This window comes from Hylobates moloch, unplaced genomic scaffold, assembly GCF_009828535.3.
Source record: "Hylobates moloch isolate HMO894 unplaced genomic scaffold, HMol_V3 SCAFFOLD_4, whole genome shotgun sequence".
Lineage (NCBI taxonomy): Eukaryota > Metazoa > Chordata > Mammalia > Primates > Hylobatidae > Hylobates > Hylobates moloch.
The window spans coordinates 133,009,739-133,037,320 of NW_026652279.1; the positions used below are offsets into that span (position 1 = coordinate 133,009,739).

Genomic DNA, 27,582 nt, shown 5'->3' on the forward strand with positions numbered 1-27,582 from the left:
GTCTTCAACAAAATACTAACAAACTGAATCCAACAGCACATCAAAAAGATAATATACTGTGATCATGTGGTAGTCATCCCAGGGATGCAAGGATGGTTCAACATATGCAAATAAATAAACATGATACATCACATCAACAGAATAAAGGACAAAATCATATGATTATCTCAATAGATGCAGAAAAGGCATTTAATAAAATCAACATCTATTCATGATAAAAAACTTTCAACAAACTAGGCAGAAAAGAAACATACATCAACATAATAAAGGCCATATATGACAAACCCACAGCTGACGTCAAAGTGAATGAGGTAAAGCTGAAAGCCTTTCCTCTAAGAACTGGAACTAGACAAGGATGACAACTTTCACCACTCCTATTCAACGTAGTACTGGGAGTCCTAATTGATGCAATCAGGCAAGTGAAAGAAATAAAAGGGATCCACATTTGAAAACAGAAGTTAAATTGTCCCCTTTTACAGATGACACTATTTTATATTTAGAGAAGCTTAAAGACCCCACCAAAAACCTTTTAGATTTTATAAACAAGTTCAGTAAAGTTGAAGGATACAAAATTCACATACAAAACTGAGAAATAAATTTAAAAAGGGAATCCAATTTACAATAGCTACAAAAAAATTTAAAATACCTAGGAATAAATTTAACCAAGGAAATGAAAGATCTCTGCAAGGAAAACTGCAAAACACTGATGAAGGAAATTGAAGAGGACACAACAAATGGAAAGACATCCCATGCTCATGGATTGAAAGAGTTAATATTGTTCAAATGACCTTACAACCTAACACAATTTACACATTCAATGCAATCTGTATAAAAATACCAATAATATTTTTCACAGAAATAGAAAAAACAATTCTAAATGTTTCATGCAACCAAAAAAGAGCTCAAATAGCTAAAGCAATCCTGAGTAAAAAGAACAAAGCTAGAGGCATCACATTATCTTACTTCAAAATATGTTACAAGCCTATAGTAACTAAAATAACATGGTACTGGGATAAAAACAGACACAAAGACTAATGGAACAGAATAGAAGACACAGAAATAAACCCACAAATTTACAGCCAAATGATTTTTTACAAAAGCACCACGAACATACATCAGGGAAAAGACACCCTCTTCAATAAATGGTGCTGGGAATACTGGATATGGATGTGCAGAAGAATGAAACTAGACTCTTATTTATCACCATATACAAAAACCAACTCAAGATGAATTAAAAACTTAAATATAAGTCCTGAAACTATAAAACGATCACAAGAAAACATAGGGAACATATTCCACCTGGTTTAGGCAAAGATTTTTTGACTAAGACCCCACAGCATAGGGAACAAAAACAAAAATAGCCAAACTAAAAAGCTTCTGAAAAGCAAAGAAAACAGAGTGAAGAGACAACGTTTTGAATGGGAGAAAATATTTGCAAACTATTCATCTGACAGGGGACTATTATCCACAGTATAAAAGAAACTCAAACAACTTAACAGCAAAACAAAAATCCCATTAAAAATTAGGCAAAAAATCAAAGTAGGTATTTCTACAAAGACTGCATACAAATGACCAGCATGTATATGAAAGAGTGTTCAACAATACTAATCATCAGGTAAATGCAAATCAAAACCACAGTGGGATATCATCTTATCCCAATTAGGATGTCTAATATTTAAAACAAAACAAAACAAACAAAAAAAAAAATTACAGCTGCTAGAGAGGATGTAAAGGAAAGGGAATTCTTACATACTGTTGATGGGAGTGTAAATTAGTACAGCCACTATGGAAAACAGTATAGGTTCCTCAAGAAAAACTAAAGAGAACTATCATATGGTCTAGCAATTTCACTACTGGATGTTTATCCAAAGGAAAGGAAATCAGTATATCAAAGGCATGCGTTACCCCCAGGTTTACTGCAGCACTATTGACAATAACAAGGATATGGAATGAAACTAAGCGTTCATTAACGGGTGAATGAATAAAGAAAATGTGGTACATTTACACAGAATATTATTCACCTATAAAAATGCATTAAATCATGTCGTTTGCAGCAACATGGATGAAATTAGAGGTCATTACATTAAAAAATAACACAGACACAGAACGACAAATATCACATGTACTCACTTATGTGGGAACTTAAAAAGTTGATCTCCTGGAGGTAGAGAGTGAAAATGATGGTTACCAGAGGCTGGGAAGGATGTGGGTGTGTGCTGAGGTGGAAATAAAGAGAGGCTGGCTAATGGGTGCAAAAATACAGTTACACAGAAAGAGTAAGTTCTAACGCTCGATGTTAGAGTAGGACGACTACAGTTAACAACAACGTATTGTACATTTCAAAATAGACATAAGTGAGGACTTGAAATGCTCTCAACACATAGAAATAATAGATACTTGAGAAGATGCGCATCCTAAATACCCAGGTTTGATCATTACAGATTCTACGCATGTAACAAACTATCACATGTACCCCACAAATTTGTGCAAAGATTATGTATCAATAAGAAACTTATGATGAATTATTTCTGGAATTTTCCATGGAATATTTTCAGATCAGGGTTTACCTCAGGTAACTGAAATTGCAGAAAGCAAAAACTCTGATAAAGGAGGGCAACTTTAGTTAACAACAGTCATCCTACTGTACAGTGACACTACTGGATTTTGTTTTGATTTGTGAAATGTGAGTATATCAGCTAGTTAAATATTAATAAATAAATACAAAAAATCATGTTGTACACCACAAAGATATATAATTTATATTTCTCTGTTTAAAAATATATTAGATGTTTGTCATTAAATTAATGAAAGGTCAATGTTTACTCAGAAGCTACATTCATTCATCCGCTTATTCACAAATATTTGTTAAATCCTTACTGTGAGTCAGACACTAAGGATATCAGGATGCATCATAAAACAATACAGAAGAAGGTCTCCAGGTCCCTCTACATCCTTCTTCTGGCTACAGATATAGCAAAGTGTCTCTTTTGAAAAACAAGTTAGAAATATACATATATTTGGGAGAAATCAAGGCATTAAAATAGTTGATGTCATGAGAATAGATTAACTTCTGGAAATAGAGAGTATATAAAGGAAAAAGGAGAACAAATACGTTAGTACTGCCCATGGCAAAGGACTGGGTCTTTTTCTAATGTTTTCCCAGATGTCTGAGTAAAAGTGGTTACTCTGATAATAATTGTTCATAAATAACAGATATTTCCAAAGAACATATACGATTAGATTTGAAACAACAAACAATAACGTTTGATTCCATAGTATTAAGATAATTTTTTAAAGCAAGCAAGTTAAACTGACTTGAAATAAAATTCTATTTTATTTTTTGTTTTCTCGGTTTTCTTTTGTTTCTTCCTTAAACATTTTTATTGTGCAATATAACATGCATATAGGAATGTGCACAAAATAAGACTGTACAGCCTAATGAATGATCCTTAAGCAAATACTCATGGAACAACCAGAAAGGTCATGAAATAGGACATTGCCAGAACCTTGAAGGTCCCCAAATGCTTCCTCCTAGACACTACTTCTTCTCTATCACATGGAGAAAGCCACTTTACTTTTTTTGTTGTTGTTGATCATGCTGTTTTTATTTATGTATGTATTTTATTTCTTTTAAAAAAATTTTTATTTCAATAGGTTTTTGGGGAACAGGTGGTATTTGGTTATGTGGATAAGTTCTTTAGTGATGATTTCTGAGATTTTGGTGCACACATCACCCAAGCAGTGTACACTGTATGCAGTGTGTAGTCTTTTATCCCTCACTCACTTCTCACCCTTCCCCCTGAGTCCCCAAAGTCTACTATATCATGCTTATGCATTTTTGTCCCATAGCTTATCTCCCGCTTATAAGTGAGAACATAGGATGTTTGGTTTTCCATTCCTGAGTTACTTCACTTACAATAATGGCCTCCAGTTCCATTCAGTTTCCTGTGAATGCCATTATTGTGTCCTTTTTTTAAATTTTATTATTATTATACTTTAAGTTTTAGGGTACATGTGCACAATGTGCAGGTTTGCTACATATGTATACACGTGCCATGTTGGTGTGCTGCACCCATTAACTCGTCATTTAGCATTAGGTGTTCCTTTTTATGGCTGAGTAGCATCCCGTGGTATATATATGCCACATTTTCTTTATCCACCCGTTGATTGATGAGCATTTAGTGGTTTCGCATTTTTGAAATTGTGAATTGTGCTGCTATAAATGTGTATGCAAGTGTCTTTTTTCATATAATGACTTATTTTTCAAATGCATAGCTGAAATAAAGTAAAAAATAAAGTATAGGGTACCTATGTAATAGTGATTTCATTATATGAAGGTTGTTTAGCTAACTCTTTATGATGTAAATGGCATATATATTTATAGATCACGTTAGTTGTGAATTAGTAATGAAGAGAAAAGTAAGCAACATTTTTGAACAAATAATTTTAAATGGTAGATGAGTAAAGTTAGCTACCAATTAATAAGCTATTTCTTGTACCCAGATTTTCATACTTTCATTGGAATTGCTAATTAGGAAGCAGAATACCCCGAACATTTCTTTAATAATAAAGAGAACACAACCAAAGTTTCAAAATGTTCACCTGTAGAAATCCACCAGAACATCGAAAATCCAGATTTACTGTCTATGAGATATTCTTTGAATAATTCAAAACAGTACAGGTTTTCTATGACTTTAGACTAAATTACTGTAACTTCCCACTGTGTAGTCAGAGCATTTGGATTTAAATCTTGCTTTTGTCCCCCATTGGAAAAGTTAATTAACACTGGACTAATTATTACTATTATTTGTAAAGTGAGGGTAATAAGTTTGTCTGGATAATTAAATGAGAATCTGTGGAAGGCACAGCTTGACATAAGTGCGTAGGTCCCGATTTTTTTAATTGCGCTTGGGGTCATATACCCTATTCTAAGACTTCTCCATTTAATAGTCGAAATGTTAATCTAATAGTAAAGTTCAATAAAATTTTTGAATTAATGAATTCTTGCATACATGAATCACCATATTTATATCAATAGCTTTAATGTATTTTTATTAGACATACTATGATTGATTCAATAACTTCTCTTTTTATGGACATTTAATCTCTTATACTTTTGAGTTTATATTATCATTATTAATATTATTAGTTTAGAAAACTTTGAAACTACATTCCATATGCCTGGGACTTCCATTTCACTCATTTTCTGTTTTGGAAAGCTAATTACTACACTACCTAGATGCAGCAAGCATTCCGGATATTGATTAGGTGTTTCTAAAAGGATGTACCTATGGGAGATTTGGATGGTGTGTATGAATGGAGACTGTCATCCTGCCTATTTTGGACATTTCTATTAAAAACAAGTTTGGTGTGATCCTTGAGGTATGATGAGTTTTGACCTTTGCTATTATGTTAATGTCTGCTGTGGGTACAACTCATAGTCTGGCCTCTCCCTTGACTTGTTGAGAGTTTGGTGTCTGCCTTGGCTCCTTTTACTCCACTTGAGCTGCTGCCACCGCTGCTGCTGCTGCTGCTACAGCTCCTGGCTAGAACAGCTATGATTAGCAACCTCAGTAAAACTCTCTGCAGCCCTACATTAGAGGCCCACTTCAAGCCCACCGATGTCCCCCACCCCTATTAGTTTGCCTCAGGTAAGTTATGTCTCTCCTGGGTCCATGTGAAAATGGCTAGGCCCCACTTGGCCCACATGTGATCTAAGGGTAGCTCTGGGGAGCAGAGCAGGGTCCCTTGCTTTTCTTAACCATCTTGTATCACCTGGCTTGCTATGATGTCAATTCAGCAGGGTGCTGCAGGACAGGCTGGCAATGACCTTCCTTAGGAATACCAAATGGGAATTGAGACAAAAGCTTCTCTGCTATTGGAATTCCCCTCAGGTGTTTCTGTATGTTTCTAAAGACACCTTTTCTGTAGAATGCTGTTCCCAGAGGATACAGAGGAAAAGGACTTTTCTGTCTGTCTGTATTATTTACTCATCTGCTTTATTTATTCTACTTATCTCTCTTTTCTTCTCACAATCTTTTGTGAGGTGGCAACTTTTAGGCTTTTCCTTCCACCTGATAAGTGCCTCTCAAATTTTAGTTTGAAACACCTGAGCAAATTGTGGCCTCATGCTCATTTTAAAAAAACTGAAATAGGCGAGGCACAGTGACTCATGCCTGGAATCCCAGCAATTTGGGAGGCTGAGGCAGGTGGATTGCTTGAGTCCAGGAGTTTATGACCAGCCTGGGTGACACAGTGAGACCTCATCTCTACAAAAAATGAAAATTTACCCGGGCGTTATGGCGTACACCTGTAGCCCTAGCTACTTGGGAGGCTGAGGTGGGAGGATCAGGATCTTGAGCCCTGGAAACGAAGTTTGCAGTGAGAGCTGTGATTGTGCCACTGCACTCCAGCCTGGGCAACAGAGTGAGACCCTATCACAGAATAATAATAATAATAAATAGAATAGAAAATATCAGGGCGTATTAATTTTTTAGTAGACTTCATTTTTGAAAGCAGTTTTAGGTTCACAGCAGAATTGAGCGGTATGTACAGTTACCATTTGCCCCTCACCATGACCCCCTCCACAACCTCCCCCACAATCAACATCACCCACATTTGTTACATTTCATGGGCCTATTGACACAACATTATCATCTAACGTCCATAGTTTACTTCAGAGTTCACTTTTGGTGTTATACATTCTATGGGTTTGGACAAATGTATACCATGTATCCACCACACGGAAGACTTTACTGCCCTAAAAATTCTCTGTACTCTGCCTATTCATCCTTCTCTCTACCTTCATATCAACTTTTAAATATCATTTCATGGAGTTTTAATTTCTATTTTTAAACATATATTTAGCTATGGTTATATATTCATTTTATACCTGTTTCTGTGTGCTGAGTGATAAGGTAAAATGCATTTCTTCCTGAGAGTTTTGGTCAAAACATGTGAAAGTCACTGTCCTATGTCATAACCAGATTCCCTATAGGATAAGTTTCTGCATTTAGATTATAGCAAGAAGAGGTCTCCTCTCCGTTCTTTGGAAGAAACTATATGATATACTTCCTCTTGGATTCGTCCTGATATGTTCATGAGTATTAAAGGATTCTAAAAATTTGTTTTTTTCTGAAAAAATTTGTCTTTTAAAATTATTGTATTGCTGCAAAATCCTATTATGAGTGTCAGAAACGGAATAGTAACTCTTTATTTTTGCATTCCTGCTGTAACAAATCTAAGCTGGCTCCAATCCCCTCCATTCACACCACCACTTCCATATGTACATGGATGCTTCTGGGAGGAATGCATGAAGGTCAGTACAAGGAAATGCATACAGAAAAGCATATCACAGCATTTCAAAACCATAACCACACTATGCACCACTACACAATCTCTGCAAAACCATCCAATAAAATGATGAATTTTTTTTTGGTAAGAGTTTTTGTTTTACAGACTGGCATATTAATCCTCTCTGAATTTTCTTCCCACAGAGCAAATTTCACAATGGTCTGGACTAGTTTTTATTTGTGATATTGGGCTAAATATTTGAGTTTATGGAAGACACACTTCAGGATATGCATTTATGCACATGGAGAATTACTCTTTGTGTGATAAAAACTGTCATCAACTATTAGAAGAGGGCAAGGGAAAAAAAGATACCAACTGCTGTAGAAAATCTTTACTGATGATTTTTAAATTTTAATCTTAAAATACATTATATTGAGTAATTATAAAATCTCTGGGAATTTTCAAACCAATAGTCTGAATGTAAACATTGCTGAAATTATTAAAATTTGACTTTCAACTATTCTTGCATGTGAATGTAGTTTGTTTGTTCTTTTTTTTTTTTTTTTTTTTTTTTTGAGACGGAGTCTCGCTCTGTCACCCAGGCTGGAGTGCAGTGGCGCAATCTCGGCTCACTGCAAGCTCTGCCTCCCGGGTTCACGCCATTCTCCTGCCTCAGCCTCTCCCAGTAGCTGGGACTACAGGCGCCCGCCACCACACCCGGCTAATTTTTTTGTATTTTTAGTAGAGACGGGGTTTCATCGTGGTCTCGATCTCCTGACCTCGTGATCCACCCGCCTCGGCCTCCCAAAGTGCTGGGATTACAAGCGTGAGCCACCACGCCCGGCCTTGTTTGTTATTTTCTATCTCAATCTAAATATTTCCATTCCCTTCTCTGAAAGACTTTAAGTTTTTAAGTTGTGTAACTCTGGACAAATTTTCAAGCCCTCTAAATCTCTGTTTCCTCAACTACAAAATGCCAATAATAATAACTGTCTTCAAATCTCCAAATACTGCTGGGTAGACATAAAATGCATGGATGCATATGTGTTTAGCACAGAGCAGGTGTTTAGGAATTGTAGTGGTTATTCTTTTCTTTCTTCTTTTGCAACTTCTGGGCTCAAGTGATCTTCCTGTCCCAGCCTCCCAAGTAGCTAAGACTGCAAGAGTGCGCCACCATGCCCAGCTACTTTTCCTTAATTTTTTTTTTCTTTTAGATACGGTGTCTCACTATGTTGCCGATACTTGTCTTGAATTCCTAAGCTCAAGTAAACGTCTTGCCTCTGCCTCTCAAAGCACTGGAATTACAGTTTCTTCCTTTCTTCCTCTGCTCCTAAGACCTCCTCCTCCACCTTGGAATAAACCGCCTAGCTTGGCAATGTAACTTCAAATGATAACACTGCTTATATGAAAAATTTGATGTGTTCAGAATTCCTTACAACTGAGTTAAAAATAATCTATGAAACACAATCTATTTTACTAGAAATTGGCTGTACATGAATTTAAGGACATCTAAATTTCCAGAGCATTTATCACTCATAAGGAAGCTGGTAGGAAAAATAACTGGAAATGAGATGAGAGCTGTAGTGAGTATTGGGCATGGGAAGGGAGAAGAATTCTCCCTCATAACCGAGCTTGAAATAACAACTTTTTAGGGTCCATTTCACTTCCCCTGCATGTTAAAAATTGATAGGCATCATTTTCAGAGCAGTTTTAGATATAAAGAAATAATTGATAAGAAAGTACAGAGAGCTCTTATCTATCCACCGTCAGTTTCCCCATCAGTAATATCTTGAATTACTTTGTTATAATTGGTAAAGGCGTGCTAACACATTAACTAAAGTACATAATTTACATTAGGGTTCCGTTTTTGTGCTGTACAGCTCTATATGTTTTAACAAATGCATAATGTCATGTGCTTACCATTACAGTAGGATAAAGAACAGTCTCATTGCCTTAAAAAGTTCCCTAACATTTTAATTGTTCAGACAGCTACTCAGTTCTCTCTCTCTCTCTCTCTGATTGTAGATGGGAAATACATGGCAAAGTAAGAGGGAAGAAGGAATTAGGAGCCTATGTATTTGTTACTTATTCAGTAAATACTTATTGATCATCTACTATGTTACCGGAATGTTTGCTAAGTGTCATGGATAATACAGTGAATTAAATATACTTGCCTATTGGGTAAGACAAATTTAAAAAAATCACAAATAATTACCCAACGTGGTAAGTACCATGATGGATGTTGTGAAGAAATATTGCAGGGATTTGTAACATAGATGGACAAGACAGGGAAGAGTCTCTGAAGCGGTGAGAGTGTAGGTGAGCCAGACATTGGATGGTGCATAGCCAGAAAAGCTCCATGAAGAGTGGCAGGGAAAGATGTTCTTCAAGTGGAAATGTGTGCAAAAGCCCAGAGATGGGAAAGAGCTCAGCTCATTTGAGGAAGAAAGGAACAGGGAACAGGGGCAGAGGGTGGGGGCGGTGAATGAGATGATTGAGACTAAAGAGATGTTTGAGTGCATGTCATGCAGGTCTGGTAGTCTGTGATAAGCACAAGGGGTCACAGAAACATTTTAAGGAAGGAGTGGCAGAATCAGATATTCATGTCTTTGGTGTGGGGAACTGATTGGAAACCAGCCAAAGCGGAAGTGAGAGGAGACTAGAAGACAGATCCAGATGAGGGGGTGACTTAGACTACAGTGGTAGAAGTAAAACATAAAGATAAAGAGAAGTGGAGGATCTTGAGGTACATTTTGGATGTTCAAAATATGCATAAGACTTGCCCAAGGTTCTATGACAATAAGTGAAAAATAGGAAAGAACTTAAATATCCATCACCATGTATGAGATTAAATATATTAAAAGAATTGTGGTAGATCTGTATGTGCTTACATGAGATCTCCAGGATGTGTGAACTGAAAAAAAGAGAATGTCTCAGAATAAATATAGTATTGTCCCACTTACATAACAACAATAACAAAAAAAAGAAAACAGAATCAAACTATGTATATCATGTCAATTTTCTGTATTTAGGTTCTGTATCTGTGGATTTGACCAACTGTGGGTCAAAAATATTCAGGAAAAAAATCAGTGAAAAATAATAGTAGGACAATAAAAATTAATACAAATAATAATACAGTACAACAGCTATTTACATAGCATTTACATTGTGTTAGATGTTATAAGTCATCTAGAGATAATTGAAAGAATATGGGAGGATCTGCATAGGTTATATGCAAATACTTTGCCATTTTATATAAGGGACCTGAGCATTCTCAAAATTCGCTATCCACAAGGATCCTGGAACTAACCCCTGGTGCGTACTGAGGGATGACTGTTCATATACACAAGGAAGGATGTATTGGAAAATTCAGTAATCATTATTTTTGGAGAGATAAGTGGAGTAGGATTTTATATTTGTTCTGCTCTAAATAATACCAAGATTGTTTTAGAACAAAAATTTTCATATTAAAATTATTTTTAGGACAAAAATGCATTTTAAAACTTCTGATGTTCCCCAGATGCGGTGGCTCATGCCTGTAATCCCAGCACTTTGGGAGGCTGAGGCGGGCGGATCACGAGGTCTGGAGATCGAGACCATCCTGGCTAACACGGTGAAACCCCGTCTCTACTAAAGATACAAAAAAATTAGCCAGGCATGGTGGTGGGCACCTGTAGTCCCAGCTACTCGGGAGGCTGAGGCAGGAGAATGGCGTGAACCCTGGTGGTGGAGCTTGCAGTGAGCCAAGATCTCGCCACTGCACTCCAGCCTGGGCGACAGAGCAAGACTCCGTCTCAAAAAAACAAACAACAACAAAAAACTTCTGATGTTATTTAAAAATTCAGAGTATACTCTCCAGAAAAAAAAAATTGTACTGGTCAATAATATTCATAATTTTAGGTTAAACAGAAAATCTAAATCATAGATCTACTTGGTCAGTGATGAAAGCCTATGAAAGCCTAGATCTTTAGGAATCCTTTTGTGTCTCCAATTTCTTAGAAGTTGTGTTACTTAAATGATGCTTGTTATATTGATCTTGTGCTCTGGAGATCTGGATTTTTCTCTGCCTCAATTTTCCTAATCTTATTTGGGTAAGTTGGAGAAGTTGAAAAACAAAAACAGCAATTACTAAACTTTCCTACTGCTAAGGTTTTGGATGTGAATTAGGTTTTTCTAATCAGAAACACACATGTGGCCGGGCGCGGTGGCTCACACCTGTAATCCCAGCACTTTGGGAGGCCAAGGCGGGTGGATCATGAGGTCTGGAGATCGAGACCATCCTGGCTAACATGGTGAAACCCCGTCTCTACTAAAAATACAAAAAAATTAGCCGGGTGTAGTGGTGGGTGCCTGTAGTCCCAGCTACTCGGGAGGCTGAGGCAAGAGGATGGCGTGAACCTGGGAGGTGCAGCTTGCAGTGGGCTGAGATGGCGCCACTGCACTCCAGCCTGGGCAACAGAGTGAGACTCTGTCTCAAAAAAAAAAAAAAAGAAACACACATGTGAGATTGGGAGGTGAAAAAGATGACATTTTTCAGTGACCATGAGTATGCATACTTGTGTCTGAAAGGTGTGAGTCTTGGCAGTGAATAGACATTCTCATGACACATCACCAGCTTCATGGCTGGGTGGTAGTAGTGGTTTTCTGACAAGATCACTGTGGTATGACTTTTAAGCCAATAGTATGGCAGCCTTCAACTTCTGCTCCTCCAACCCCTGTCCTCTTCAATTATTTTATAAGCATCTAATTCCCTATAATTCCCTATATTAAATCCCTTTCTGCTTGGTACACTTAGAATAATTTATTTTTCAGGCACTGAAAAGTCTGACTAATACATCCATTTTCTCCATATAGCCTCCTTGAGTTTTCAGATAAATATCATTGGGAGCTACAGGACAATGTAGTCATTTAGAGTCCTTCACATGCCTTCTACGAGATGTCACCCTCCCCAGATGTCTGTAGGATCATGGAGGAGCAATTGTCAAATCACAAAAATTAAATATGCAGGATTATACTTAACAGTGTTGTCTATTCTAATCTAAGGCGCAATCTCTATTAAACCATTCTCATTGGTATGAACACTTGATCTAGTTCTCTAATTGCACAAACACACACAACACACACTCTCACACACCATCTTTGCTTCAATGTCTCTGCTACCTGTGCTCCCGTTTCTCTGTTCTGCACTCAAAAATTTCTTGAAATATTCGTCTGTACTCATGGTTTCGCAGCTCCCTTGGACTCTTCTCTTCAGTTGATCCCAGTCTGATTTTATCCTCAGCATCACAAAACTAGTTTTGTCAAGATCACCAACAACCTCCATGTTGCCAATCAGAAAACATTTATCTGTCCTATCTAATTCAGCCTCTTTAAAGGATGGGACATGGTTGACCATTTCTTCCTTTCTGACACAACTGAATTCTGAAACACTGTATCCTCCTGGCTTTCCTTCTCCCTGTCTGGTTACTCTCCTTCAGTCTGATTTGTTGGTTTTTTTGTTTCTGTGGCTTCTTCTACATATTTTGAGCCTCAAAGTTCAATTCCTAGGTCGTCTTCTATTATCTTCTAAGGTTTCTTTATCTTTCAGAAATTTGCTATTGTACTATATGAATATAACTTTGAAATTTATGTATTTCATACCCTCTCCCCTGAGCTGCTAAAGATTTGCATATCCAACTGCTGCTCTGATGTTTCCATATAGATGTCAATAAATATTCAAACTGAAAATAAGCCAAAAACAAATTATTTACTCCCCCAGTTAAAAACTGCTTCTCTACTTGTCTTTCCCACTCCTGTAAACAGCACTGTTGTGCACCTACTTGTTCAACTCTCAACCCCCAAATCATCCTTACTCCTCTCTTCCTCCGTTTGTCACATCCACTGCTCCAGCGATGTGCCATAGACCTGTTCATTTCTCTCCATCTCATTGTCACTCCTCAGTCCAAGCTACCATCAGCTGTCATCTGGACCAACAAAATGTTTCTGAGCAGTTCTCCCTCATTTCATGTGTTGCTCCTTCCATTACCCAATCTCAGTGCAATAATCAGAACACTCTTTCGAAAACTTATATTTACCCATTTACTGCTGTAATTTAGACATGTCTATAGTTCCTCTACTACTAAGGCCCAAACTCCCTAACCTCACTTCCACAGCGCAACACAATGTGGCCCTTGCCAACTGTGCCCTCACACAACGCTCTCACTTACTGTATGCTGCACATACTAGCTTGTTTTGTTTTGTTGTTTTGTTTGTTTTTCTGAGACGGAGTCTTGCTCTGTCACCCAGGCTGGAGTGCAGTGGCGCAGTTGCAGCTCACTGCAACCTCTGCATCCCAGGTTCAAGTAATTCTTCTGCTTCATCCTCCTGAGCAGCTGAGATTACAGGTGCTTGCCACCACACCCCACTAATTTTTGTATATCCTTTTTAGTAGAGATGGGTTTTCAACCACGTTGGCCAGGCTGGTCTCGAACTCCTGACCTCAAGTGATCCGCCCGCCTCAGCCTCCCAAATTGCTGGGATTACAGGTGTGAGCCACCGTGCCTGGCTGTTCTTATTTCTTTTAAACCAAGCTTGTCCTTGTCATGTCATTCTCTCTGCTTGGAACACCTTTCCTCATATTCTTCACTTGGCTCCTTCCTTTTTATCTTATAGGTTACAGGCCTACTGTCACCTTCATTCTAGACTGTTCTATCTAAATTAGCAGCTCAGATAAACAATAGTGTTCATTTTCTTTATAGTACTGTTTAAAATCTGAAATTATTTTTATTAGTTAACTTCTTTATTGCCTTCTCACTATAAACTAAATGAAAACAGTGATCTTAATGGTCTTTCCCCCACCCCCCCTCCTTTATCCTCAGCACCTAGCACAATATTTGGGACATAAGATGAATTCAAAAAATATTTATTGGAAAAAAATAAATCACATCTTCTGATATCCAGAGCAAACACTTTTTCTCCTTTCATCAAGACTAACAATAGATGAACCTGGATAACTCAGTTGTAATTCATGAATTTTAATTACTTTCATCCTTCTGTTGTGCTTCCACTGTGTATTGGTTTTCTTCACTAATGGTTATTCTGTTTTCAATATTAAATTTAAAGTATCTCTTATGTTAATTTTAAAAAGAAGTGTAATTTCATCCTTCTCATAGCTGTTGTTAATCTGTTTATCTTGTTATTGTTGGCAACATTTTCTTAAATCCTTTTCTGTTATGGTATTCTAATTTCAGAATTATTTTCTTACTTGTGAAATATTCTGTAGTAGAGAAAATCAGAAGTCAGGGAACTTGATTTTAAATTCTAACTGGGTGATTTTGGGATAAACAACATAAGCTTGGGACTCATTTTCTTCATCTGTTGAATGCAAAGTCGAATTAGAAGATTCCCAAGGTCCCTTTTAGCCAAATTGTAGTAGGAAGTTAAGACAAAGCAGAAAATAAGAAATCTGCATGACAAATAAGGGCTAAAACTGAGTAGACATCAAAAAGTTAATGAAATGTAAACATCAAGCAGGAAATTTTAGCCATAGTCTTACTACTTCTAAGTCATCTAGTAATATATTTTATCATCCTGGATTACACTGTAGTTTAGAATATTGCAATACTCAAATGCTAAGGTAAGTCACTGCCATCAATCCCAAGAGTAATAGCATTACATAGCAGCTTTCATCTTGGGCTCCTAAATCACTGTGTAAACATCAATTAAATCTTAACACTTCCCTATGCTAGTATTATTGTGCCCATTTAACAGATGGAGAACTGAGCCATATTCTTGTTTAAGCCATAAACCAAAGCTTTCTCATTTAAAATCACTACACGTCTTTAAATTAATAGTTAATATGTTATCAGAGAGCTGAGGTTGAATTCAATGAATGAGAATTTCTATATGTGGTATCGTCCTGCCTGTAGGTTTATGGAGTTGTGTGTGGTGTCTATAAATGTGGGTGTGTGTATATGTAAAGTATGGGTGAGTATGACTGTAAGTGTGCATAGTCTGTGGGAAAAACTAGTGCATATGAGTGTGTGTCTGAATGAATATAAAGTGTTACACTGTAGACGCTCAAGTTTCCTTTTTTGTAATTTATTTTTAAACATTTCTTAGCTGCATTTAACACTTCTGGCATTCCCTTCACCGTCTTTCACGTTCTTTTCTGGCTTATCTCCCATTCAACAATTTCTTCTTTCTCTGTTGGTCTATGCTCAGATTTCTGCTTTCCAACTTTTATGTTCACCCCACATATTCCCTCTGGTGCTCTGTATTCCTTCCTATGGTTTCATTGTCTCTCTGTATGCCGATATTACCTAAATCTATTCCTACAGCTTAAGTGTCTTTCCTGTGTCTCCACTGACTCAGAGACAGCTCTATACTTAGATGTCCCACCACTGTCTTAATCTCAGCATACCTGAGAATACACGGATCAACTCACTTACCTCCTCTCCTCTGCAACCTGAACCTTCTTCTAACCCTTCTAAGTAATAATAGATTACCAACCCAAATGTCCAAGACAGAAATCCAGGACTTCCTCATTCTCCAGTTCCCTCACTTCCACACACTTAGCAAGTTCTGCTTGCAAAGTAAGACTCAATTTCCGATTTCTTCAAGCTCTTTTTCCCTCTTAAAACTCCTGTCATATCCTTGGACGCGACCACCATTAAATGCTGCCTAGATCATGACACAGGCTTTCTAATAAATTATCTACTCTGATGTCAGAGTGACTTTCTTAAGGCAATAACCTGATCATGTCTCTCCTGTGTAAAACCCTTCAACAGTCCCTACTACTATGAGAATCAAGTCTAATCTTTATATGATTTTCAAGATCCTGCATGATCTGACTTCTGCACGCCATAATCATCGCTTGTTTCTCTTCTCAAATTATACCAACTGTAACCATATGTCCGTGTGTGTGTGTGTTTGTGTGTGTGTGTGTGTGTGTGCCTCCAATTTCTTAAACTTGCATGTTTCCTTTTACTCTGTTCTACATCTTCCCCACTTCTTTGCTTGGTTAATTCCTACTTCTCCTTCAGGTCTCAGCTCAAAATCACTTCCCCCAGGAAAGCATCCCTTGTTTTTCAAGGTAGCCATCTATGTGTTCTTAGAGCTCACTAGGTATTACTTATGACACAGCATCATGATTAACTTTGTACTATTATTTTTTTTAGATTCTAAATTTGGAGAAGGCAGAAATAGTGTCTATTCTTGGAAGACTATATGCTCAGTGCTGTTTCTGTTTCTGACACAGAATAGAATGCTTTGTAAATATTTGTGGAATGATTGACTCACTGAATGAGTGACCACACTGAGCTTGTAGAAGTATGTCAATGTGGTCACTGTTTTAGGTGAAGCTTGTGGGAATAAGGAAGATCTAAGAAAAATGGGCCAGACCCATGTTGTTCTAAATAAACCATGTTGCTCTAAATAATCCAGAAGCAGTAGGTCACTCAGTATAAACAGTGTATTTTAGTAGAAAATATTTATTATGCCCTTAAATTTCCTGTTGCATGCCAGGTGTGACTGCAAAGTAAGGAGGCTGATTTCATGTGTGGCTTATGAAAATGATCTTCTTGGATTGTAGCCCTGTTTGTCAGTGCAGCCAGGCATGGGAGGGCCTTGCCTTGATCCCACATACCTCTCCACTCAAAGAGAGAAATGCTTGGTACTGCGGGACCATCTGCAAGTGCATGCCTATAAATCCTTCCTCAAAAAACCCAAGTCATCTTTTATGAAGCTGGAAAATGCCTATTCCCGGAATGTCTCATTGAGGACTGAATAGGTCACTTCAGGTCTGAAAGGTTATGACAGGGCACATGTTTGAGGGAGGTGAGGACTGAGTATGGATGTGAGGGCTGGGGCTTCCAAGTTCATGCCGAGGCAATTCATGACCCTGGCCCAGGTGGGAAAAGAAGAGCAGGCAAAGACGGAAAGATGCCCCGGGGATGGCAATCAGCTGTGACCCTCTAAGGTGACTGAGGATTCTATTACTGTATATTTGTACTTGATCATCCAGGTTACTATGCAGGATATTTGTCAAGATAGGAATATAGATTTTACTTAATGGTTTGTCAGCTTGCTTTACAGCCTTTAACTATTTAAACCTGTATCATATACCTCTCCAATTATACACATGTCCCCACATGTCTTAGGGGGCTGTCCTTCTAGTCAAAAACAGTTATTTTTAAGAATATTTTTGCTTTTTCTGTAGGATAGTGTTAAAGGGTCCTTAATTTTTTTGTTTCTTTCCTTTTTTTTAAAGTTTTTCTGGTTACATGCTATTCAACACAAATAATCTCCTCCAACTTTACTGAGGTGGCTGATCACGTCCAAGACCAAATCTGGAATTCAGTTGCTGACCCATGCCCAGCCTCGGCTTTCTTGTTGGCACCAGTGGGGCACTACTCCATCTGTAGGTGTCTCTGTCAGTTTCCCCTCTTGTGAGTCTCGCCACTGGCCCTCCAGACCTTTGGGCCAAGGCCTGCCAATCTCAGGACAACTGTGACGCAGTGGGGCAGCATTATCTCAGGGGGCAGTTAATTACAGAGAAACTAGATACTCTTGTTGGTAAGGTACCAGTAGAAATTCTCCAGGCAAACTGTTTCTTCATGCAGCCTTGACACCTGAGAGACTGGATGGCCTTCAAGACATGAAGCTTGGGCACATTTTTGTCTGCCAGTTCTCGGTGCTTAGGTATATAGACATTGCTCCTGGCTACCATCACTCCCTCCTTCAACAGGAGTTCATAAATGCACCCAGTTCTTTTTGGACATCAACATCTTGGGTGCTGCAGTGTCTGGGGCAGAGACAGAAAAGGCAGTGTGCCCTAATTTCTTGATGTCAGTAATATTTTATACCAACAGTAAAACAGATTTCAATTACACTTCAAGGCAAATCATGGTTTTCATCATAACACAGAAAAACAGTATTGCATAGGTTGTATCTGTCTCTTGAATTAATGATAATGGAAGTACTTCAGTAAAGTCCCTGATGCTGATTTTAGTGGTAGGGAAGAGACTTCAGATAATTTGAAGTATGTCTAGTTTTGTTTTTCACTCCTCTTTTTATTGCATTGCCATATTTCAGCAGATTCTCATCATTTCAAAACACTCGATTTGGAAAATGACAGTTATTATTATCATGTGATTTAGTTTTATATTGGTGCAAGGATGTTATTAGACCACTAAAATTTTTGGAATTTATTGGGTACTCAACAATGACTTCATGAATATTAACTCATTTAGGTGTTATGGCACTTTCAGATAGGTATTATTAATATTCCCATTCTAAAGATGAGAAAACATGGGCAAAAAGAAATTAAACAACTTGCTCCAAATCACTACCACAATTCTTATAAATAGCAGAGCAAGGACTCCAACCCTAGCAATCTAATTCTAGCTATGTTGCATCTAAGCATTGCTATTTTGCCTACAAGAGTGTTTACTTCTTAAAGACTTGGATCATGAGGTTTTATTTTAAAATTAAGAACGCAAAAATATAATTTTGACAATTAATAGTCATTAAAGGAGCAATTATTCACTTGACGGCTTAAAGGAGCTTAATTTTGCATTATACTATTTAGATTTTTGAAAATTCTAATATTTTATCTTCAAACTTGCAAGAGTGTTATACTTTATACCTAAGAGGCAATATATTTTGGTCAAGAAAGAGTACATGCTACCATATTGCCTTAATTTTTTAGGAAAATCAGATGAATTACATTTTAAACAATTAATAATAATGTAGCCATATGTAAAAGTTTTCTTTTTCAACTTGCCTATTATCAGACAGACATGGATTTTTTTTTTAGATATTTACAAATAGCAGTAGTCACCCATTCAGGCAACTGAAGCTCATATCTGAAATGTAAATGAATTAATGGATTTCAACGCTGTTGAGAAAATAAATATATTTGGCTGAAAGAAATAAATCTGACTGGGGCAAGTAATACTGACATGTTTTATTCTACAATAGGTGTGCATGCTTCTGTTAGAAATTGGAATGGTTCAGGTTCACCGTTAACAAGACAATTACATGTCCTGTGAAGGGAGTTCCATGACTTCCATTTTAGTTGTCTATGTAGCAAGTACTTCACATTCATATAAAGGTTTAAAATGCATGCTATACAACTTTTGAATATAATTGACTGTAAAGGAATAATCTGTATGTAAGGATATCCAGCAGGCATTCACCTATTTGGTTGTACAAAAAAAATCCATTTCACATTATATGACCTCACTTTGCAACCCAATAGCGAAAGAAAATACGTAATGAATTTTCAATACAATATAAATGGTATTTCATAGTCTATAGAGTAAGAACTGTTCTTGAATGTTAAGATGGTTTCCATATTTTCTCCCAGTATAAACACATAAGAATATTATTTGGCCTAGATCAGTTCCTTTTATATAAATTAGACTGCAAAATTGCATCAGCTTTATTTAGAAATATCCACAAGAGAGATACTCTGATTATTGAGGTCATTGCTGTGACTACAGTAGTGACTTGAAACCCAGTCTCACAGTTAGGAACTTTATTATGGAAAGTAATTAAACTTAGCCAAAATTAGGAGAATTAAAATCAATAACTAAAAGATAAAAAAAGCTTATTTTCATTAAAAATAATCTTTCATCAATATAAATATTAGAGTTACAATACTTTCCCCATAAAAAGGAGGATTAATTTTTTTCCAGTGCTTAAGGAAGCATATGCTTACCCTCGCTTGCTAAGGACAGAACAGAGCTCATTTAAATACAGGTGGTTACCTGTTACACACCTCCCCACACAAACACACCCCTCCCTATGTATATAGGAATTTCCTGAGCACCTTACTATTTTCAGCTTTAATAAGGATGTGAAGAGAGGGGGCATTTTAAAACAATGGATTCCTGTAAAGTAAATTTGGATTTCAGTAAAGTAAAACTCTCTCTCTCTCTATATATATATATATAAATACTTCATATATATTATACATATATATCATATATACTTCATAGATATACATATATATCATATATGCCTCATAGATATATTATACATATATATCATACTGTATATATATAAAATACACACATATATATCACACATATATACTATCTTCAAGTGCTATATATATATATATATAATCTATGGCATAACATTGGGTTTCCATCTTTTAATTTTCCCCTCTAAAGCCACAAAAAGTAAAACAGAACACAAACCTATTCTATTACACCATCGCCACCATTTCATATGTGGTCAAAAGACATTGAACATTAGTTAAGAAGGACATAATCCAAGAATACTGGTTAGCTCTTAATAAAACAAAAAAAAAACCTGACAACTTTACACAATTTTCTATTAGAAAAGGCAAAAATTTTTGTGCACCATTCTGGTTTCATGAATTGGAAAACAGTATTTTAATTTCCTTATCCTAAAGCAAAAATGTCTTTTTCTGCCACCACTCTTGTATTCACTTATTTACTCATTCGATTTACAAATAGCTATTGAACTTCTACTATGTGCCAGGCCCTTACGTAGGTTCCAGAAATCCACAATGGACAGGAAAGATAAAAGTTCTATCTTCGTGGAGCTTATTTTAGCGTGATATATTGGAAAATCATGTTGGTTCTACCACCATTATGTATATTTTCAGTATGACTACTGTTCCTTTTCTGCTGCCACCACCATTACCTCCTGTCTGGTTTACTACAAAGATCTCTTAACTTGTCTCCAGGAGTCTATTTTGCCCCCACACTCTAACCCAAGTCTATTAGTCTCCAAGTAGCCAGGAAGATTTGTTTAAAAGATGAAACAGACTGTATACCTCTCATGCTTAAAACCCTTGATGGCTTCTCATCTTCTACAGCCTTTCCATCCTGCTGCGGCATCAAAGGCAGTGTGTTCTGGCCTTTCCTGCCTCTTCCAATAGCTTGCTCTCTAAAATTTAACCACATTGCTGCCTTTCTGTTATTCTTGCATTCCACACTTACTCCTCTTTCAGGGTCTTATCAGACCCTCCTCTGCTTTTGTTAGTCTGTAGGAAACAAAACTGTTTCTACTAAAACATCGCAGGAAATGAGTTATCTCACATAAAAAGAAATAGAAGTGGTAGTTTCTAGGGTGGTTACTGCAGTATCTCCTTAGGAGTATTCTTGGAATTACATTTTGGTGGCAAGAGAAAGACAAGAAATGAATAAAATTTCTATTGTGTGCAAAATGGTAGAGATCTTGTAGAGGAAAATGAATCAAGACAGAGTCAGAATGAAGGGACGTGTTTGGTTTAAAATAGTGACATAGTAATTGCTCAATAAATGTTAATGTTATTATTATTCATTATTATGGTTTTTGTTACTGTTATCAAAATGGAACAAAACCAAAAAAGGTCAGAGGTTCATATTTCATGTATTTTAAGCAGTGTCAATTTTCTAAGTATTATGAAAAGTTGGGAATGAAAAAGAGACAAACTATATTGGTGGAAGGTAAACAGTCTCTCCCACACATTCCACCTCTTTATGTCAACAATATCAAGAAGTTGCCAAGCTAATGATTCCACATTCATCCATCCCAGCCATATTTCTTATTCTTCTCATTTTATTTTCTATACACTAGTAGTTGCCATCATGGGGTGATATTCCAAAGTTAAGAAAATGTTAAAACATGGAAACAAATTAACAAAAACAAAGACAGATTGCAGTTGGTCCTAAAGGAATTGACTCTTTGACAAGTAAAACTTCATTAACAGAAAGTGTGTCTCAGTGTGAACTAGTTTACAAAATATAGAATAAATATTAAGATGAGATACATAACTTTTATAGAAAGATAGACCTGGGAATTTCTTTTGAAATATTTTAAAACATTGAAAAATGTTTTCATTGACTAATAATTATGTTTGCCCATAACTTTTCAAGAACATATCAATTGTATAAAATATAATCCAATGTAAACTTTTAAACAATTTTTCATTTCGTGGGATTGCTTTTGACTGGTGAAGTCAGTGCACATGCAGTCGTGTGTGGTATTACACAATATACATCAATTGTCACTGTCTTTTCAAGTTACTGAAGCAGCACGGCCAGTTTTTGCAGGCATTAAACCAAAGATTTTGACTTCTCAAAACGATCTTTTTTCTCTCTTCGAACTCTCCATAACCCTACTCAAACCCACGAACACAAACTTTATAGTTTTCTCACATTCATTTAACACAGGTCATGCATCCTGATAGACACCTAATTCATTCAATAAACATCGAGAAATATTAACACTATTTTACCATGCATTTGCAGGGCTTTTGTGTCTGTTATATTTTTCTAACTTTTTTAAAATTTCAAAGACTTGGAATTATTCAATGGCAATGACATTCTCCTTTGCTTTATAAATATCCTGCCTAGAAATAATATTAAAACTCTAATATGATTTGATCATTTAAAAGTATAAGTTAAAATGTGAGATTTCTTGTTCTTATGCTTCCGTTTTGCTTTTCAATAGTAAAACTTCTCTTTCCTATCCTTACTACTTTTAAAAATGTGGCTCCCTCAAAAATATCACTGCAAAAGGGTTTAAAGTACGCAGTACCAATAAATGTATAGAAAGCCCTATTCACTTAGTCTTCAACATACTTTCTGGTCTGTATACTGTTGGATATTTTCCTTCTGATAATGTATTTCACTCCTGTCTTCCTTTTCTGCAATGTTGCATTCAAATAATTTTTAAATTATTTGCATAGCTCCATTTAAAATTTCTTCTGTTCTTATAGATTACTGCTTTCACTTCCTGTCTCGACTTTCATTTTAATGCCACATTTTAAATTCTGGTTGGCTTGTTTACAAACAATAATAGGAAAGAGAGATACTTTAGATTATGGTTTTTCTTATGAGGATAGCTGTGGATCATTGCACATTGGATTTAAAGTGAAAATTGTATTTGGAGTTGTTCGACTTGCAGAAATAACAAGCCTAAGTGTTTCAGTTTCTAATGGTAATTAGTTTTCAACCCAGACAGTCTGGATAACTATATATTTAATACCTTGTAAAGAACTATCATAACAAGCCCTTAAGCATTATTTGAAAATTAATAAACTAAAGTAGGAGGAAACCCTTTACTTTCCCATAGCAACATGGACGGAGTTATATTATTTTATTGTGAAATTTCACTTTTCAATTATAGGCTTACTAAATTAACAGGCTTGAAAAGCATAAAATACAATTATTAGTTCTTTAACACTGCAGATGACTAATGTAATGAGTCCATTTACTGTAAAAACAAACAAAAAAAAGGTTTCTTTTTTTTTAAAGGAAAATTATTTCCTTGACTTGCCTGAGAATAAATTCTGATTCACAAATAAATGTTTCTATTGTACTAATAGAATGTATTATACATTTAGGTGTGATTTTTCTAAATTATGTAAAAGTAAATCATATACAAGGATCTTACTCAACCTATTTTTTAAATTTATATTTTTATTTTTATTTTCTAAAAATGAAGCTTGGAAGTAGAGCAATTTAATTGTTAAAACTTGCAAATAAAAGATTCAGTAATCTGGATTTGAACTAAATAACAAATTCTATTGATGATTACATTAGATTCCATAGTTAAAATTGTGTATAAATTGGGTTAATTGCTTAGAAGAGAGTGTGGAAGACAAAAACTACTTAACCTAATTCTTGCCTTCACAGTGTGAGGGTGGAGAGCCAATGTTAATACACCGTGGCAGAGAGGAGCCATGAAGCTCCTTTATTCTCAGACTCAGGACTGTGGCTGTGGTCTTCCAAAATATATACTTTTTTAAGATCTGATGTCTGACTCCATGTGAAATATGTGTGTGTGTGTGTGTGTGTGTGTGTGTGTGTGTGTGTGTGTGTGTGTGTTAGAGCCTGGAGAAAGAGCAAAATCAAAATCAAACTCTATAGAGACTTGGGAAGACTGAAGTACAGAAAAATTTACTTTTTCTTTAATTCTTACTCCCACCACCATAACTTTAAGCCAACATATTGATTCCGTTGTACTTTATGGCATAGTGATTAAGAGCAAGGGCTTTGCCCACAAATTGCCAGGATTCAAATTCTGGCTTGAACATTTACCAGCTGTATGATACTTGTCAAGTTCTTTAACTTATCTTTGACTCAGTTTCCTCATCTACAAAATTAAGATAATCTCCCAGGATTGTTGCAAGAATTAAACAAGTTATTAGGCATGAGTTTCTAAACAAGGCTACCACATATAAGTCAGGATAGCAGGGCTTATGCAAAAGACGATAGTTTTAATTTCAAAATTCTCATTCCACCAAATTCTGTTTAAAATTCCTCTTTAAAGGACTTTTAAAATGTTTAGTTTCCTAAATCCTTTAATCATTAATTTAGTGTTGGTAAATGGAAGTGGACATAAGTTAAGGAAAAGGGTTGAAGAAAAGGGAAAGAAAAAGGAACTAAGAATATGAATTGTTGAGTAGAAAATCTCTGTTAAATGTAGTACTTTTAATTTGCAAACACTATCCCTGGGTTGCTATGAGTTGCGAAATATCAACTGAGAAATGAGATACTCAAGTGTATGTTCCCATTTTAAAAGGAAAAGCTTCTAAGGGAATGGAGATTAATCAATCAGTCAATCAATCAATTAAAAACATTACTTAGAATCATAAAAGAGTTAGGTTGATCCTCAGTGAAAGACACACAGTGAAGACTAAACTCACCATTTCAGAAAAACCAAGAACTCTATGAGTGCCTATATAATCCTAGTTATCCTCCACACTATCAGCATAATAGGTATTCAATTAGTGTCTGTTAGGTGAATGAGATGAATGAACAAATATTCCCATGGCAGTCAGAACTGGGAACAGAGGTTAAAAAAACTAGTGGCCACAAAAACTAAATTTGATCCCTAGGTGCATTTTGTTTGGCATTCCTAGTGATTAAAATAGAATTAGTTAGAAATACTTAAAATGCAGGGGATTTCACATAAAAATATAGATTTCTGGATTATTTTTAAAAATGAGCAGCTCTGTTATCAGTAGGCTTTTGTTCCTGCCTGGCTACAAATTCCTAAAGCTGGATAGTAGCTGCTCCCTTAAGATGGCCAGAATGCGGCGATACTACCCTGACTGTTTAAGTCATTTATACCGCCTGTTAGGTCTCTCTTAGCCTGAGTTTATGCATCTCTGATCTGGAATTGTAAAGTTTTTGCTAAACTTTGGTTCTCTTACAAGATTTTCTTATAGCTTAAAAGAAGTGCATACAACCCTACAACCATTCAAGATTTCGTTTTTCTTCAATACAAGGATGGGGGCCTTTGAGTTACTTCCAGGGTTGCTCATCCCAGGTATGACTGCCATTTGGGTCAGAAAATGTTTGCTGTGGGAGGCTGTCATGGGCATTGTAGGATGTATGGCAGCCTCCCTGGCTTTATTCACTAGCTCCTCTCTCACCCAGTGCACTAGCCAAAAACGTTTCCAGGCACTCCTAAATGTAATCTCCCCGGCGTTGAGGACCACTAAGTTAGATCTCAGACTAGAAGAGTGCAGATAGATAAACTCGAAAGTGGTGCTGGTTTATATTAGACTAACTTGCAGCTTGGGAATTGGCTACAACTTTGGCACTGTGCCCAGGTTCTAGATTTAGTTGCTGAAGACTGACCACTGACTTAACTGTATTTATTCCAATGTAAGCTATTTAAACTTGAGTGTGATGATAATACGATGATTTCCTTCAACCATTGGTTTTGGATGGAGCCTAGTAGGGCAAGGAGGTGTAGTTAACAAAGTGATGTAATAAACTGCAACAATCTGCACATAGTAGCATCTGGATAGCATACATAGGCTAGCAGTTCATTGTGTTTCCTACTCACATGTTGTTCCTGATGAATTATTTTTAAAGTATGACTAAATTATTCATTATACAAGATCACCATTATTTATGCAACTGAGGTTTACCACTAACATTCCAATATGGATTGTTTTAACTGTGGGACTTCTATAAAGCTTCTAAGAAATAGAAATATATGCCTAGAATTAAGTAATTTATATGGGACACACCATAATTGTAGAGGAATAATACATAGGTTGAACCTTTAAATCTTAAGGGAATCATTAATAACAAATCTGATAAAACATTATTTACAATAATTACATATGCAGTCAAATTTTATGTACACATCTCATTTTGAATATCTCAAAACAGTCAAACCGATTAAGCTGCCAGACCTAAACAAATTTCTCCCACAGGTTATCTGCCTCACATATTTCATTTAAATAAAAATTAGGTAATACTATATAACAATAATAGTATAAAAACATAAAATTATGTATGATTTAAATTTTATTTTCACAGCATCAGAAAAATAAAAACTATAACAAAAACCTTGAGGTAGTTAATCTATCTTTATTTTTCTTAGGCATCTCTGCCCATTCACTCTCTTGATGAAGGTATATTCCCTATAGCCTGTATTCTGATGCCTTGCCCAATGTCAGTTTAAATGACTCAAGTAATAACTTCAAGTACAGTCCAATTTTTCCTTTGGGAAGCTATTCCATTGACTAATATTAAGTGGGATACTATTGGTATGTTAATTAGCTGCTTCACTCAGCACAGACTATTTATGTACCATGTACCCTTCACCCATGAATTGACACATAAGAAAAAGCCAAAGATGAAATTTAGGGATTTTTCACATTCCACATCCTGGCCCATGAAAATTACTGTAGAAAAACCAACTAAAGTATATCGCTAAAGGACCTGCTTATCAAATCTCCCCTTTCAATGCTATGCACATGCTCTCAGATGCCTAAAATTGTTCAGCCAACCACTGCACTAGACTAAAGAAGGCTAAGCTATGTGATACCAATAGCGTCTGCTCAATCCACCCTTGAATTAAGAGAGAAGATACGGAGGATGCTAGACCTACCAGTAATCAGGCTTCTGAAGATGCAAAGAGACGATGCAGCAAATGGACTACCCATTGAGCAGCAGGGGTCTAATTCTGGACTGCGGAAAGAAGATTATAAAGGAGAGAAAGTCACTGGGGGATCTCATGCCCAATGGGTTTTAGCACATGATGGCTCTTTTAAAATTTACCTCATTGGCTGGCTGCCATGGCTAGTACTTGCAATCTCAGCACTTTGGGAGGCCGAGGTGGGTAGATCACTTTAGTCCAGGAGTTTGAGACCAATCTGGGCAACATGGTGAAACCCTATCTCTACAAAAAGTAAAAAAAAAAAAAAAATTAGCCAGGCATGGTGGCGTGGCACATGTCTATAGTCCCAGCTACTCGGGAGGCAGAGGTGGAAGGACCATTTGAGCCCAGGAGGTCAAGGCTGCAGTGAGCCATAATCTT

General features: G+C 36.3%; 1 protein-coding gene across 1 annotated transcript in view; it reads right to left on the reverse strand.

Moving 5' to 3' along the window:
* The window catches only part of DACH1 (dachshund family transcription factor 1), a 484,950-nt gene extending 457,719 nt beyond the window's left edge, over positions 1–27,231 (reverse strand). Inside the window, exon 1 of the mRNA XM_058437970.1 lies at positions 27,154–27,231. The gene's annotated coding sequence lies outside the window, so the exon portion shown is untranslated. The remainder of the gene's footprint in view (positions 1–27,153) is intronic.
* Positions 27,232–27,582: the final 351 nt, after the last annotated feature.